Source organism: Aquarana catesbeiana, linkage group LG05 (assembly GCF_042186555.1).
Source record: "Aquarana catesbeiana isolate 2022-GZ linkage group LG05, ASM4218655v1, whole genome shotgun sequence".
NCBI lineage: Eukaryota > Metazoa > Chordata > Amphibia > Anura > Ranidae > Aquarana > Aquarana catesbeiana.
This window is the reverse complement of record NC_133328.1, coordinates 187,690,004-187,707,051: the sequence shown is the minus strand read 5'-3', so window position 1 is coordinate 187,707,051 and position 17,048 is coordinate 187,690,004. Positions and strand designations below refer to the sequence as shown.

The 17,048-nt window shown below is 41.8% G+C and overlaps 1 protein-coding gene across 1 annotated transcript in view; it reads left to right on the top strand.

Annotated features, from left to right (window-relative positions):
* Nucleotides 1-17,048, top strand: part of CNTNAP2 (contactin associated protein 2) — a 2,786,505-nt gene that overhangs the window by 1,545,975 nt on the left and 1,223,482 nt on the right. The gene's annotated exons all lie outside the window — the stretch shown is intronic.

Genomic DNA, 17,048 nt, shown 5'->3' with positions numbered 1-17,048 from the left:
AGATTAAAAACTGGAAAAGAATGGGCAAGGAGACAGGGAAGATGATTACGACGGCTGCAGAGCCAATAGCACAAGTGTGCAAGTAGTTCAGCACAACAGGGATTAAGTCCTTGGGCACAGGGCAACACTCTGGGGACACAGCAGGGGCAGATAGTGGTTCAGCACAATAACAGGGATTAAGTCCTTGGCACAGGGAAACACTCCGGGCACACAGGAGGGGTGGATAGTGGTTCAGCACAACAACAGGGATTAAGTCCTTGGCACAAGGCAAAACTCTGTGCACACAGCAGGGGCGGATAGTGGTTTAGCACAATGGATTCAATGGTTATATCATCCAATTGGCACATCTATTCTTTGACAGCTGTCTCTTTCTTTGAGGATATCCACTTACTTCCTCACATGTGTCTGGAAATGAAGGGACTTTTTCCAATGTGTAAAGAAACAGTAATACAATCTCAACAAAGGTTTAACCCGTCCTTGAAATAATATTGTAGACATATTGTAAATAACAAAGCAGTGAGACTGGTGTTGTCAAGGTATACTATTTTTTTAAATATTTCTAGGTGTATTTAAGAGGATAGATATATATATATATATATATATATATATATATATATATATATATATATATATATATATACACATATATATATATATATATATATATATATATATATACTGAGCAAAATTATAAACACAGCACTTTTGTGTTTGCCCTATCTATCATGAGCTGAACTTACAAATCTATAACTTTTTCTATGTACACAAAAGGCCTAGTTCTCTCAAATACTGTTCACAAATCCGTCTAAATCTGTTTTAGTGAGCACTTCTCCTTTGCCCAGATAATCCATCCACCTCACAGGTGTGGCCTATCCAGATGCTGATTAGACCGCATGATTATTGCACAGGTGTGCCTTATGCTGCGTACACACGAGTGGACTTTTCGACCGGACTGGTCTGACGGACCGAGTCCAGCAGACAATTCGACCATGTGTGGGCTTCATCGGACCTGCAGCTGACTTTTTTAGTCGAAAATCTGACAGACTTTAGATTTGGAACATGTTTCAAATCTTTATGTCAGAACTCCACCGGACCCAGTTCCTATCGAAAAGTCCGCTCGTCTGTATGCTAGTCCGATGGACGAAAACCAACGCTAGGGCAGCTATTGGCTACTGGCTATCAACTTCCTTATTTTAGTCCAGTCGTACGTCATCACGTATGAATCCGTCGGACTTTGGTGTGATCGTGTGTAGGCAAGTCCATTTGTTCGGAAAGTCAGTCGGAAGTCCGCCGAAAGTCCGTTGGATAGACCGTCGGACCAGTCCGGTCGAAAAGTCTGCTCATGTGTATGCGGCATTAGGCTGGCCACAATAAAAGGCCACTCTAAAATGTTCAGTTTTATCACACAGCACAATGCCACAGATGTCACAAGTTTTGAGGGAGTGTGCAATCGGCATGCTAACTGCAGGAATGTCCACCAGAGCTGTTGCACTTGAATTGAATGTTCATTTCTCTACCATAAGCCATCTCCAAAAGTGTTTCAGAGAATTTGGCAGTTCATCCAACCAGCCTCACAACCGCAGACCACGTGTAACCACACCAGCCCAGGACCTGCACATCCAGCATCTTTACCTCCAAGATCGTCTGAGACCAGCCACCCAGACAGCTGCTGCAACAATCGGTTTGCATAACCAAAGAGTTTCTGCACAAACTGTCAGAAACCGTCTCAGGGAAGCTCATCTGCATGCCTGTCATCGTTGGGTCTCGACCTGACTGCAGGTTATCATTGTAACCGACTTGAGTGGGCAAATGCTCACATATGATGTCTGGCACTTTGGAGAGGTGTTCTATTCACAGATGAATCCTGTTTTTCACTGTACAGGGCAGGTGGCAGACAGCATGTATGGCATCGTGTGGGTGAGCAGTTTGCTGATGTCAATGTTGTTGTAGTTCGAGTGGCCCATGGTGGCGGTGGGGTTATGGTATGGGCAGGCATATGCTATGGACAACGAACACAGGTGCATTTTAATGATGGTATTTTGAATGCACAGAGATACCGTGATGAGATCCTGAGGCCCATTGTTGTGCCATTCATCCACGACCATCACCTCATGTTGCAGCATGATAATGTAAGTCCCCATGTTGCAAGGATATGTACATAGTTCCTGGAAGCTTAAAACATCCCAGTTCTTGCATTGTCAGCATACTCACCCATTGAGTATGTTTACGATGCTCTCAATCAACATATACAACAATGTGTTCCAGTTCCTGCCAATATCCAGCAACTTCACATAGCCATTGAAGAGGAATGGACCAACATTCCACAGGCCACAATCAACAACCTGATCAACTCTATGCAAAGGAGATGTGCTGCACTGCGTGAGGCAAATGGTGGTCACACCAGATACTGACTGTTTTCTGGACCCCACCAATACAGTAAAACTGTACATTTTAGAGTGGCCTTTTATTGTGGCCAGCCTAAGGCACACCTGTGCAATAATCATGCTGCCTAATCAGCATCTTGATAAGCCACACCTGTGAGGTGGATGGATTATATCAGCAAAGGAGAAGTGCTCACTAACACAGATTTAGACAGATTTGTGAACAATATTTGAGAGAAATAAGCCTTTTGTGTACATAGAAAAAGTTGTAGATCTTTAAGTTCAGCTCATTATAATTAGTTTGATTTGATGAGTTTATAATTTTGCTCAGTGTATATAATATACAGTATATTCATACTCAGGGTCTGGCACCTGATTTGCATTGCTAAACAATGGTTGTATTTCACTGATCCTGTAGTCATCCATCTCACTGAAATTGCATTGTATGGCTAAAATCTTATGTTAATAATTTTAGGCAGGGACTTTAACATAACACTTTAACATAAATATTTCAATAATAACTTAATGTATAACTATAGGCAAAACTATTTTTCTTTTAGTTTTGGATAGAGTGGAGCGGAATTTCAGTTTTTATTGTTGTCTGTGCTCCATTTAAGGAGATTCATTCTCTCTATTTGTCCTGTTTACCATTATCATTGAAAGTGAAAGTAAAAGAAAATCCCAAATTTTGGATTTTCCCCAGAAAAGTAATAGGGGACACTAGTTCTGGTGACCTTGGGATACCAAATGAATTTCCTTAATTTGCAGGGATTTCCTCCCACTTCCTGTTTGGCTATGAGACAGGAATTGAAGGAAAATCTCCATAATGGGACACAGGTGTCGAAAAAAAATCTGACGGGGGTTAAAAACCCACCCTTACTTTATCCAAAGTGAAAAAAAAGTTCTACTTTAAATACTTTATGTGCTGAGTAGAAATACTCTATACTTTCCCTTTAACTAGAAAAACAGCCAGCATGTACAACAAACAGATGTGGCTGGCATGTACATAAAATATATTTAAAAAGCTGTAATTAGAAATTAGGGTATTTATATACTATAAAATGTTAATATTATGTTAAATTATTTACTTTAAGCTAATCCCTTACTAAGATACTGTGAATTGGCAATAATAAAACTGATTGACCCCATTATTATGGAATAGGCATATTAATAGTTATACAAGACTAATAAGAGGAAAATACCAGAGAATAGGGATGAGCAGAACACCCCCCGGTTTGGTTCGCACCAGAACTTGCGAACAGGAAAGTCTAAGGGACACGAACATGAAAAATCATAAGTGCTCATTTTAAAGGCTTATATGAATGTTATTGGCATAAAAAGTGTTTGGGGACCTGGGTCCTGCCCCCAAAAATTTCTGCTCCTAAAAAAACGTCAGTTTTTAAAACTTTTTTTTGCATTGATACATGTCCCTGAATCAATGCAAAAAAGTTTTAAAAACTGACGTTTTTTCAGGATGATTTTAAGAATACTTATAGTGAAACTATAAAAATGAAATATTCCTTTAAATATCGTGTCTGGGGGTGTCCTTAGTTTGCCTGTAAAGTAGCGCATCTTTCCTGTGTTAAGTACTACAGCAAAATGACATTTCTAAAGGAAAACATGTAATTTTTTTTTTAAATATATTTTATTGGTGTCATCCAATAATCCAATAATAGATTACAAACAGTGCCAATGTGAAGGGTGTACATACTCGGCAAAGATAACACCTTTTTAAAAGAGAAGAGAGGAAAGTGGCTAGGAGTGAGAGAAAGAGGGAGGAAGAGGGGGATTTGACATGGACATTAAGAGAAGGAATGGAGAGGGGAGACCGATTGAGGACATCTGGTGTCTGTCCCCCTTCGTTAACCCCAGAAGGGGCCCTGAAACAATTAATAATCATACTGATAACAACAAACCATATGAAACGTCCGTAATGGTATGAAACCTAACAAGTGTTCTACTTAAGTATACTGGGGGCATTTAAACAGCATTTATAAGGCATAGAACACCTTTGAGATAAGATTTAAGGAGATGTATTGTTTGTTTTGCTTGAGATAAGACCCTTTTCGATGAATGAGAAGGAGGGTACAATGAAGAAGATTTTTTCCGAAGGTGTCAGACAGTGGTCGATAAAAGATGACCACTTTCTATTAAATTTGTTATTGGACCATGTATGATGTGTCACAACACGTTTTTTCTTGGTAGAGCAGGGCTTTGAGATTCCTGATGGTTTCTGGTAAAGCCAAAGGTGTAGTAGTTCTGCGGGCTATGAGCAGCGTGAGGAGGATCCATTGAAGGTAGTCTTGAGGTATTATGTTAGAGGCACATGGGGAATCTATTTTTTGTGGTGGGAATCAGAACAATAGAAGCATAGGGTCCTTATCAGGCATGTATTCAGTCATTTCTTGTATGAATGTGAGGATTGTGGACCAGTAAGTGGACCAGTAAGTGTCTATCCATGGACAGAGCCAGAGGCGGTGAAGTAGAGGCGGTGAAGTAGGGACGGTTTGTGAAATGAACACCAAGGGCATGCAATTCCTGTGGAGGAGGGGTGTTTTGATGAAAAAGGGTAATAGGCCCTATGCATTAGTTTGAACTGAATTTCCCTCCAGGATTCGCAATGAATGATGTTTTTGGTGATCCTATAGCCCGTTAAGATGTTATCTGTATCTGTTTGACCGGGTATGTCTGATATCCAGGATTTCATTGAGGTGTTGTGTAATGATTGTGTGAATTTCCTGTTTAGAGGATGGTAGATGTCGGAGATAGCGTGGCGATGTTTCGCCAGTAGCTTATCCATGAATGAGGGTTAGAATCTGATGGTTTTCTCTGGGCAGGTTTTGCTGATAAAATCCGAGTATTACTGAATTTGCAGAAAGTGGTGGGTAGGTAAACTAAATTCTTCTGTAATGAGTTGGAGAGGTTTGAGAGTACCAGTTGCACCATGGTAGAGGGAATACACTTTGGTTAAGCCTTTGTCTTTCCATTTGGAGAACGGTTCATGGGGTTGCCTTGGATTGGAAGGAACTTGGATACATAGGGTGACAGACCCAATTTTTTCCTCACCTCCCTCCAGGCTATGATCGTGTCTCTGAACAGCAAGTTTTGTTTGATATGTTTCGGGATTTTTTGTAGCGAGCTATGTAAGAGGGCGGCTAAGTGTATTGGACAAACCATGTCCGATTCTAAGTCGTAGTTGGAGTATTTAGATGATTGCAAGATCCAATCCATTCCTGTCATCAGTAAACACGCTAGATTATACATTCTAATGTTGGGGGGCTGGCCCCGCCCTCACTCTTTGGGAGGAATAGTTTGGTCAAGGCTATTCTCGTTTACCCTTTTTCGTTAAAAAAATTGTCATTGCCTTGTTTAGAGTCTGTATATCTTTATGTTTCAATAATAAGGGTAATGTTTGTAGGGGGTATAAAAGGTGGGCAAAGCTGACCATTTTAAAAATCTCCCAAAAAAGTGACAGAGGCAGATAGGACCAAGCCTCCAGTTCACCCACAATTCTTGAGATCAGAGGAGGATAATTGAGATAATAGAGAGAGTATGGTTCCTTACCTATTTTTATGCCCAGATAGGTGATGTGTTTGTCAGCAATGTGGAAGGGGGAAGAGGGCAGCCATGATCATGTTAGCCTTGTACTAAGAGGGAGAATTTCGCTCTTAGAAAAGTTTATTTTTAGTCCAGAACATTTGCGAAAGGAGTTGAATATAGATTGGATGGCAGGAATACCTGGTTGGGGGGACGTAGTGAATATCAAAATGTTGTCCGCAAAAAGGGCAACCCGCATTTCATCAAATCCGAGTGGGATTTCCTGGATGGAGGATGTGGTGTTAAGGTATCGTGACAGGGGTTCAATGGCTAGATTAAAGAACAAGGGGGAGAGGGGGCATCCCTGTCTTGTCCCTTTGTGTAACCGTATGATGTTGGATTATATTCCAGCAGCTATTACTGTGGCTGACAGAGCAGAGTAGAGGTTATGTATAAAGCGATAAAAGGGGCCCGAAACTCCTAATTTTTGCATCACCAAGGTTAACCATTGAAAGCTTATGTTATCAAAAGCCTTTTCAGCATCTAGGGTAATGATTGCCACATCTTCCAGTGGATGTTGTTTTGCATATTCTAGGGCGGCTAGGACTTTTTCTCAGATTGGATGAGGCTGACCTGCCCTTGGTAAAACCTGATTGTGCAGGATGGATAAGAGATGACATAATATGTGCTAAATGGGAGGCCACTATTTTAGAGAGGATTTTAGAGTCAATGTTCAGTAATGAAATGGGGCAGTATGATCCTGGGTCTCCCTTTTTGGCAATGAGTTTAATGTTGGCTTGATGTCCGGTCGGGAGGTAAGGTCCTTTGTCCCAGGTGGAATTGTAGACTGCTAGTAAAGAGGGGGCAATTGTCTCTCCCAGTAGCTTATAAAATTGGGGTGTGTATCCATCAGGGCCTGGGGCTTTGCCCATTATTAGGTCAGTAATGGAGACCATGATTTCCTCCATAGTGATTGGGGCATTTAACGGAAAACATGTAATTTAAAACTGCTCGCGGCTGTAATGTATTGTCGGGTCCCAGCAATATAGATAAAAATCATTGAAAAAAACAGCATGGGTTCCTCCCCAGTACATTACTAGGCCCTTTGGGTCTGGTATGAATATTAAGGGGAACCCTGCACCAAAATAAAAATAAAAAATTGCATGGGGGTCCCCCCAAAATTCATACCAGGCCCTTCAGGTCTGTTATGAATTTTAAGGGGAACCCTGCACCAAAATAAAAAAAATGGCGTGGGTGTCCCCCCAAAATCCATACAAGACCCTTATCTGAGCATACGACCTGGCAGGCTGCAGGAAAAGGGGGGACAAGAGAGCACCCCCCTCCTGAACTGTACCAGGCCACATGCCTTCAACATTGGGAGGGTGTTTTGCGGGCCCTCCAAAACACCTTGTCCCCATGTTGATGGGGACAAGGGCCTCTTCCCCACAACCCTTGTCCGGTGGTTTTGGGGTCTGCGGGCAGGGGGGCTTATCTTAATCTGGAAGCCCCCTTTAACAAGGGGATCCCCAGATCCTGACCCCTTGCCTGGTGGTTGTGGGGGGCCAATGGAATCTGATCCAATCCCGCCTCCCCATGTGAATGGGTATCGAGTACATTGTACCCCTACACATTCACCAAAAAAAGTGTCAAAAAAGTCAAAATTACAGTAGACAGTTTGGGACAATTCCTTTATTAAAAATTAATAAATGCCCCGCAATGTCTATTCATTTTCAATCACAGTGCCAACGACCCAAAAAAAATGGAAAAACTCGGCCTCGATGGGAGGCTCCCGCCAACTGCAGCATTTTTGCTTTGACAGCTCTTATATAGCTGAGGGCAGGGACCCCGCCCCTTCTGATGTCATGTGACGTCACATAACATCAGAGGGGGGGTGGGGTCTGTTACTCAAATGTATTGTTGCTATATTTTCCCTTAAGGTATGAAGCCAACAAGATTGTAGACTGAAATTGCATTTTCTGCACTGCAACTCTTTCTGCAGCTTGCAAAATTAAGTGTCTTTCAATACATGGTACTAACAAATAGCACTATTTTTTTGTGTTAAGTATAGCCAAAAGGTGCCTTACTGTGCTGTCTTAAAGAGACAGCACATTTTCCCCATAGATTGAAATCTTTTTGTTTCTCATCACTTTTTTTAACAGTATTTTTCTTTTTAGTGCACATGGGTAGCAGTGGGCATCAAAGGGAGGGCTGTATTTGGGCATAGTTTTCTTCTTTATTTCCTATAGTTAAGACCAAGAAAATTATATTGTGTTTTAAATTTTGAGTTGAAGATAGGGTTCTAGCCTCCTTTTGCTTCTACAGACTTCAGTTATGCTAAATGAAGTCCATTTTTTACAGAATTCATTCAGTTATCACAGCAGAGACTAATTCCTTATCAAACAGCTCAGTCTTAAGTTTCAATCAGACAAATGAAGCAACAAATAAATCTGCATCTGTTGTGCTTGTTTTAAGGATGGTGCCATTACAATTTATCATTTGTAAAACTATAAAACAATATATAATCAGCACAATATTGGAAAAATTCAATGCAAAAAATACTGAGCAAATTAATTATCAGTTAACTTCAACAAGGCTTATTGTAATTGCTGCCAACACCTGTGTCCACATGTGACTCTCAAACTAAAATCAGTATATCATAACCAGTGTAGCACAACCAATATAAAACGAAATCAGTATATAATCCCCCCAAAAAAGTCCCAACTTTGTGTGCAAATTCCACCATTGTGCGACTGTTAGTAATAGTTCAGAATGATATTTCAAAAATTAGTATAATCCAGTGACTTCGGTGACCACTAGGGATGGGCAAACGGTTTGTCCCGAGCATGAGTTCAGGCCGAACATTGGCTGTTCGCATGTTCAATGAACATCTGAATTATGGGGGCATTCGACCCTTTGTTCGGCACGTTGAACAACCACAATGCAGTGCGCCGCTGCACAGTGCATTGAAAACCCTGATTGGCTGAAGCAATGAAAGCTTTGCCTAACTAGGACACAGAGCACTTTTAAAGCCATTATTGGACGCTGTCATGATGACTCTATCCAATCATGGCTTATTGCTCTTAGTCCCGCCCCACACAATAAAAATATTCTTTCAATAGCAGCCATTTTTAGTGTGATATCGGTGTGGAGAGAGATAGAACAGGGCTCTGTTCAGTGCTACTAGACAGTTAGTGTGCTATAGTGTGCTATTATGATTCTGTTGTCAGTGTAGACTATCAGTTTAGTGTGAATCTAGGGATAGTTCAGTCAGTGTGAGTGTAGTGTGACCACTATTCATCTTTACATTAGTGTGAATCTAGGGATAGTTCAATCAGTGTGAGTGTAGTGTGACCACCATTTATCTTTACATTAGTGTGAATGTAGGAATAGTTCAGTCAGTGTGAGTGTAGTGACCATTTAACGCTGTATATTTCAGTGCATTACGTGCCATTTAACGCAGTATATTTCTGTGCATTAGTGCACGTTTAAAGCCGTATATTTCAGTGTGTTACTGCAAGTTTATTGTCATATATTTCAGTGTGTTACCTTCCATTTAACGCAGAATAGTTCAGGGCATAACTGCAAGTTTAACGCAGTATATATTTCTGTGTGTTAGTGCACACTAAACGCCGTATATTTCAGTGTGTTACTGCAAGTATATCGCCTTATATTTCAGTGCGTTAACTTCTGTTTAATGCTGTATATTTCAGTGCGTTACTGCAAGTTTAACACTGTATATTTTGGTGCATTACTGCAAGTTTAATGCCGTATATTTCATGATATATATGACCTCATGATACAGCCACTGCCACCAACATGCCCAGTGTCTAAATGCAAGCATGTCAAAGCTGCCAGCTCTACAACTTCTGCCTTTCCATCTGGTGGATTCTGCCCCTTCCATGAATTTTCAGAATGTGCTGTACCACAATGGCTTTTTCCCAGTCACTTCTTTTCACATAAGCCATTCCAGCTCTGTACCATCACATGGAAGGCAATGTTGTGGCATCGTTGGGCAAGACAGTCAGCCGCAAAGTCCACATTACTGCTGACAAGTGGTCCAGCAACATGGTCAGGGACGTTATATTTCGTTCACAGCACACTGAGTAACTCTACCTGCAATTTGGAAGGATACAGAACAGACCTCAGTGCTGCGGCTTGTTGTGCCCCAAGTCTCCATACAGCTAGTGGTGATGATGCAAGATTTGTCAGCACCTACCCCCCTCCTCCTCCTCCATGCCCTCCTCTGATGAATTGTCCTATGAACCACAAGTACCCCCTAAGCATTCAAGGGGCTATTCAATGAGTCAGGCTAAAAGGTGCCATGCAATGCTTCAGCTGGTGTGTCTAGGGGAAAAAAAACACACCGGAGCAGAGATTCTTGCAGCTCTGCAGTGGCAGGCCCAGGGGTGGTTCATGCCATGCCAGTTGCAGCCAGGAATAGTTGTGTACGATAATGGCACAAACAACCTGTCTGCCCTTAGACAGTGAAAGTTGACACGTGTCATGCCGGGCATATGTCTTCAATTTGGTGGTGCAGTGTTTCCTAAATAGGTACTCAGGGTTGGAAGATCTGGTAAAGCAGGCCAGAAGAGTTTGTAGCCATTTCAGGCTGCCGTACATAGCCAGTGCTCAGTTGGCTGAAATTCAGCGGGAATTCCAACTGCCCGTAAACTGCCTGATTGGTGACATGTCCACCAGGTGGAACTCAACTTTGGAAATGCTGCAGTGGCTGCACATGCAGCAGAGGGAGGTCAACGAGTACCTGTGTGAGTATGGTACAACGACAGGCTCAGGCCGGCTCTGCTTTTTTTCCCCACGCCAATGGCTGCTCATAAAGGATGCATACACTGTACTGTCACCATTTGAGGAGGCCACAAGGATAGTGAGCCGTGACAATGCATGCATCAGTGACACAATCCCTGTTGTGTTCCTGCTGGAGCAGACACTTTGTGGCATTATGGACAGGGCACTTGAGGCAGAACAGCGAGGCCTTTCCTCTCAAGGCCCACTTTATGCAGACACCATTCTTCCTATGCCACAGAACACACAAGAGGAGAGGGAGGAGGAAGAGCAGGAGGAGGAGGATATGGCAGTTTTAGAGGCATTGAAGCAGTGGAAGACATACATCAAACAGTAAGAGATTTTTTATCCCCAGAACCCTTGGGAGTAGTATGTGGCTGGGAGGAGGCAGTTCCAGATACTATAATCCTCAGTGACCCCAAGGAGGCTGCTTCTCATGCCTCTACAAATTTGCGGTGTATGGGCTCCCTCATGCTTCAAAGCCTGCGAAAAGACCCAAGAATACATGGCGTAAAGGAAAGGGATCACTATTGGTTGGCAAACCCTCCTTGACCACCATTACAAGGGGAAAGTCTCAGAACTCATCCCATCCCCACAGAGTGCAGAGGATGAAATCTCTTGAGGAAACATTAAAGAGGAGTGTATCTAAGGATTTTCAGGACTCTGGTAGGTTACAGTGTCATGGAAAATGTAGTTTTGAGGCTTCTGCTGGTCAAGAGAGGAGTGGTGGAGAAGGTGGTCACCTAAGTGATGCATATCACTATTTTTTAGTCCTCGCCGCCCAGGGCTGTCAGCTTCCACATCCCATCGGCAGTGTCTGCATCACATGGTGGATGATTACCTCAGGGTGAAAACAGAGATGGAGAGCTTTCCAGTTGATGATCCACTGACTTACTGGGTCATGAGAATAGACCACTGGCCAGAACTTACTCAGTATGAAATTGAGCTGCTGGGCTGCCCTGCATCCAGCTTGCTTCCTGAACGGACATTTGGTGCTGCTGGAGGTTTTCTTACTGATAATAGAAGGCGTCTGTCCACAGACTCCGTGGACCGTCTGCCATTTATCAAAATGAATAAGTCTTGGATTACAGCAGCTATGAAGCCCCTGATGCAGATGGCGCTGATTAAGTGTTTTTGAGATGTGAGATCTCTGCAGGACTTCTAGGCTGCCTATTGTTGTAGTTTCATCTGGAAGAATGTTTTTGGTGTAGATTTTATGGGCACAATTAGCACCCAAAAACAAATTTTTCAGCACCTATTTGACAGGTGCATATAATTGCAATTTTTGACAGCAAGGCCAATTCTTTCTTTCATCAAGAGTATCTCCTATAGGGTTACGGTGTGAAGGTGACACCGAAATGGGCACCTTTGATTTTTACAGTTCTGGTTCAATAGGCTTCAATGGGGTTCGTTATTTGGTTCTGAACTTTTGCGATGTTCGAATGTTCTGTTGAAAACTGAACAGGGATTGTTTGGCCCATCCCTAGTGACCACCACCTCTAGCTGGAATGCCTGCTCACCTCCTTAGATCCTCAGAGAGTTCTTTGCCATGAGGTACCATGTTGAACTTCCAGTGACCAGTATGAGAGATTGAGAGCGATAACACCAAATTTAACACACCTGCTCCCCATTCACATCTGAGACCTTGTGATTGGGCCCAATCTGGGCATTTTTACTTAGGGGTGTACTCACTTTTGTTGCTAGTGGTTTAAACAATGGCTGTGTGTTGAGTTATTTTGAGGGGACATCAAATGTACACTGTTATACAAGCTGTACACTCACTACTTTACATTGCGGCAAAGCGTTATTTCTTCAGTGTTGTCACATGAAAAAATATAATAAAATATTTACAAAAATGTGAGGGGTGTACTCACGTTTGTGAGATACTGTACATATTTTGACAAAGCTAGGCCCTGCCACTGTGTAAGAAGTAAAAATTACACAGGTTTCTCAAGGATACAGTTCAATGGTCTTCAGAATGTCAGTTCTGAGTAGAGAAAGTTGATTTTTCAGCTTTCTCCGGTTTTTGTAATTCCCGGTTCAGGTTCAAAGCACAAAGACTTCAAAGAGTCCTTCTGTGGGATGAAGCCCTTAACCCAAGTGGCCAGGTTTTAACAGAAACCAACAGGTTTTGTGTGTGTGTGTATGTGTAGAGCTCTGATAGGGGACTCCCCTTGAAATGTGTCAGCATTTGTAGACCGTGTGACATCTTTCCAATATAGATGACATATGCGTGATGCATGATGAGCGTGTCCTTTTTATTGGTTTGTGAGTATAATGACCTACTTTCCATTTTAATAAATGATGTCTAAAGATAATGCATTAGGCTGGTGTGCCCTCTCTCTCTCTCTCTTCTTTTATACTTATATTTAAAGACCTGGCCAGAGGTGTGCATGTCTTCACAATCCAGGTGAAGTCTGTGAGAGAACAGACAGAGGCCCTAAGCATGAGGGCCAGAGAAACATGGAGCTGTGAGTGTGCAGAGAGAGCTGTGAGAGTCAGCAGTGGTGCACTTTATTTTAGTAAGGCAGTAAACAATCTCAAGCTGCAATGTAGGAAGGGTTTGTACAACAAGACCCAGGCATAAAAATAAACAAAGCATCTGCTTATCCAAGCCACTAACTAAATGCAGGTCAGCTCCCCACTAATAGGATGCTCCCTAATGGTTTCCAAAAACAGGTAAGCAGCACTTATACTTATACTTTTTTAATGTTCTGTCAGCACCTTCCACCCAGCAACAAACCCACAGCAGAGAGAGCAACAGAACAAAAGGAATGAGAGAGTCATGAGAATCAGTTATCGCTGCATATATAAAGGCGTGCGGATATCTGGGACTTATATTGAGATCTGGCTACCAGGTATGATGTGGACCTAGGCATGGAGGCATTATCCTACCTTTTAAGATTGTAAGAAAAAAATGTCAAGTAGGCAAACATGTAGAAGAGCTCTTTCACTATAATCATGGAGGCCATATTTCTGAAAGGGATTACTTCTGGCTACTGGGTGGCATAATCAAGAACTACCAATCTGTGCTGGTGCCCCTTGGTGGACTTTATCAGTGTCCTAACTAAATGCATAGCAGCTGCAGCCATGGTCCTGGTATAACTACTCCACTCAGGATCCAGTATATAGTGTGGTATGGATGTCATGGGTGACATAAAAAAATGCATAGGACCACCCCAATTCCAAAGCAGAAACATTAGATCTAGTATGGATTTTATGAGGGAACAACACCCATGCAGAATTAAAAAAAAAAGTGTTTGGTTCCGCCCTTATCCAAGCATGCAGTCTGGCAGGTTAGGAAAGGAAGGGGCACAATACATGCCATCAACATGAGGAGGGTGTCTTGTCTGAAGGGACCCCCCCTGGAAAATCACATTGTCTTCATGTTGATGAGGACAAGAACCTCTACCCCATAACCCTTGCCTGGTTGTTGTGGGGGTCTGCATGTTGGGGGATTATCAGAATTTTAATGCCCCGTTTAAAATGAGGGGGCACCAAGACACAGCCTCCCCATGTGAATGAATAAGGAATGTATAGCATCCCTACCAATTCACAAGAAAGTCAACTGTGAATAAAGACACCACACTTTTAACCAATCCATTTAAAAAAAAAAAAATTGTCAATCACACTACTATCCAGCAATGCAGATTCTTGTTAATCACAATGAAAAAAATTTGATGAAACATCTGATCTTGTCACTCACTTGCGGTGAAAGACAGATCCCTAGCTGACACATGAACAAAGAGGAAAGATATACCTGGTGACATCTTTGACCAAAAATGGGCTTGATCATATTTGCTCAATGATATCGCTCTGAGCCCCTGTGTAATTACTGGCCAAGTACGGTCATGTCCATATTTGGTCAATGACAAAACTCAAGTGCCTCTGCCCATTTGTTTACATTCGGTTGTAATTCACGATGAGCAGTCACTGGGATTGGGCATGTTGGCATTTTTTTTTTTTATTTATTTGGCTGGTTGGCAGATGCATGATTAATGAGGATGTGCATCTCTGGACACTGGTAATTGACAATGGATTTATATTTTTGAGGTTTCTTATTTATTGTGCCAAGGTTATGAGAAAGAGGCTCTTTTCTTCATTTACATAGGGACAAAGGTATCTAGTATGGTTCAGAAGGGGAGTCTTATGCTTGTACCCCTACCTTTCCTAGCCAGCCAGGTTGCATGCTCAGATAAGGGTCTGATATGTATTTTGGGATTTTGGTAGGTCCCCATGTTGTTTTCTTGTTTTTCTTGCATAATGTTTCCCCTAAAATCACAGATTTAGTGCTACTGCTAATAAATGTTTGTAATGTACAATCATGACACATTCTACTAACATATTTTAGGGTTGAAAAAAGTTTTTATTGTCATTTTAACAGATATCACATTGAACAACATAAGGAGTTACATTCCATAGACAGTCACAAATAACCATATACGGTGAGTCAGCCCAGTGGCTATCGCCCATAGCTGGACTACCTTTATTATGCAATATAGTGCTAATATTGATGACTGTTACTCATTCTCGAGAGCCATTTTGGCTAAGGGGTCATGTTGTTCGCCAAAAATGAAAAAAATTCCATATGTATATAGTTAAAAAACAAAAAAGAAGGAGGGTCTAGGACAGGAAGAAACCAGAAGGGGGGAGAAAAAAAGAGAAAAAACAGATGTGAAGAGAGGACAGAGAGAGAAAGAGAGGCAGAGTCAAAGGGAAGCACCAGAACTGCTGAAGAAACTTTTATCGAAAGAAGAACATACAGTAGCAGACAGGGGATGGGGGAACCAGGGAGTATACGTCCCAACCCACTCCAACTTCAGGCAATGCTGCAGGGTGTTCCGGTTAAAGGTCTTACAACATGTTCAGGAGGGTATCAAAGGCCGAGAAGTGGAGCCAGATGGACCACAGTATCTTATATTTTTCAAGGGTATTGTTATCAAGAGCCAGCATCTCCTCCATTCTCATTGTATCATTCATAATCGAGACCCAGCGGGACAGAGGAGGAGTGGTGGTCATTTTCCAGAAGGATGGGATGAGCTGTCTCTCTGAGGACATAAAAAAATGCTTCTTGCTAACATATTTTAAAGTATTACAGCACATTTATCAACAAACTTGTCTCTTTTAAAATCCTTGATTTACTGTCAGTGTCATCATGTCTACAATAATACATATATACATGCATGTGAAATAAGCAAAATGCAAAAATGTGCCAAAGGGCTTGTCATTATTCTGCTCATCTTTTTGTTACGATAAATATTGAGCCTTGGTTTAGGATCAGTGAATGTATCTCCTGCAATTTAATTGGAATAAAACTACTGTAAGAATGTACTGATCAGCTTAAAGGCTGTATAAAAAATAGAACGATTCCAAACAAGACCCTACAGGGAATAGATACATTTATGTAATGCTAATAAGTTGGGCAGAGAATATGCATCTGTAATCTTCATAAGAAAATCAGAGACTAAGCCTTCAGCAAGTTTTATGTTGGTATTATCACATTTAAAATTGCAAACAAGGTAGTGAAAATATTCTCAGAAACTGCATGCTGTACATCTGTTCTGAAGACATTGATAATTTTGCTTGGCAACTCTATATACAGTAGAATATGTGATAAAGTAAAATGAACATTCTTGTGTAGCAGGTGAAAAAGGCACACGTGATGATAAAGAAGTGATAATACGAAAGTAATTTACTTGTTTTCCAACCATATACATTATAGGTAATAAAGCAGAACTGCAGGTAAGATATGTAAGAATAGCAAATATGGAATTGAAATTAAGGAAAACTAAAACTGGGAGGTTATCTAATAAGTTTTATAATACTTTGTGAGAGTGTCATGGTCTGGGGCTGTATGAGTGCTGTCGGCACGGGAGAGCAGCAGTTCATTGGGGGAACCATGAATGCCAACATGTACTGTGACATACCGAAGCAGAGCATGATCCCCTCCCTTGGGAGACTGGGCCGCAGAGCAGTATTCCAACATAATAATGACCCCAAACACACCTCCAAGACGACCACTGGCTTGCTAAAGAAGCTGAGGGTAAATATGATGGACTGGCCAAGCATGTCTTCAGAAATAAAAAATATTGAGCATCTATGGGGCATCCTCAAACGGAAGGTGGTGGAGCGCAAGATCTCTAACATCCACCAGCTCAGTGATGTTGTCATGGAGGAGTGGAAGAGGACTCCAGTGGCAACCTGTAAAGCTCTGGTGAATTCTAAGCCCAAGAGGGTTAAGGCAGTGCTGGAAAATAACAGTGGCCACACAAAATATTGACACTTTGGGCCCAATTTGGACATTTTCACTTAGGGGTGTACTCTCTTTTG